Source organism: Lampris incognitus, chromosome 16 (genome assembly GCF_029633865.1).
Source record: "Lampris incognitus isolate fLamInc1 chromosome 16, fLamInc1.hap2, whole genome shotgun sequence".
NCBI classification, from domain to species: domain Eukaryota; kingdom Metazoa; phylum Chordata; class Actinopteri; order Lampriformes; family Lampridae; genus Lampris; species Lampris incognitus.
The window spans coordinates 11508831-11509593 of record NC_079226.1 but is presented as its reverse complement, the minus strand read 5'-3'; positions in this window follow the sequence as shown (position 1 = coordinate 11509593).

Genomic DNA, 763 nt, shown 5'->3' with positions numbered 1-763 from the left:
CACCCAGAAAAGGAAAAAAAAAAAACAACCACTGAGTTTAATGTGTCTGGTTTTAGACGTAGCAAGTATTAAGCAAATGTTTACCTTAGTTAAAGCAGCTGTTTTATATACTGTTGATGGATAGCGAGCACAATGGGTGCAGGGTGCAGGGTGTCCCCACCCCCCCCTTACAATTGCAGTCGTTACTTCAAACTTTCTTCAAACTTTCAAAAGTTCTTTTGTTGACTGACTTTGGTAAAGGTTCATTGTAAAATCGCAGCTCGGGGACGTCCATTGAATGCCATTCCCAAGTGCCAGATAGACTGAGGTCCACCAAGCGCGCCTCACTCCAAAATCCCATTTACATGCACTGGAGCGGCCTGCGAGGAAACCTGCCAGCTGATTCCTCATTGTATTCAACTCGGCTCAACTCAAAACTATATCGCAGACTCAGGGTCCACAACAGACAAAAGACAGAGGATGGGAACCACTGGTAGAAAACAAACCCTCGACAATACATAGAGTAAACACAATAGAATAACATATAAGGAACAAATCAGCCTGGCGGCCTGTCCAGGGTGTCTCCCCGCCTGCCGCCCAATGACTGCTGGGATAGGCTGCAGCATCCTGCGACCCTGACAGCAGGATAAGCGGTTCGGATAATGGATGGATGGATGGAACAATCAGTGTCTTACAAGAAGGCAGCTATACCAACGGTCCCACTGCCGGGATGGGTAGCGTGTGGCACTGAATTTTATATTAGTTAAACCCATGATGATTACAT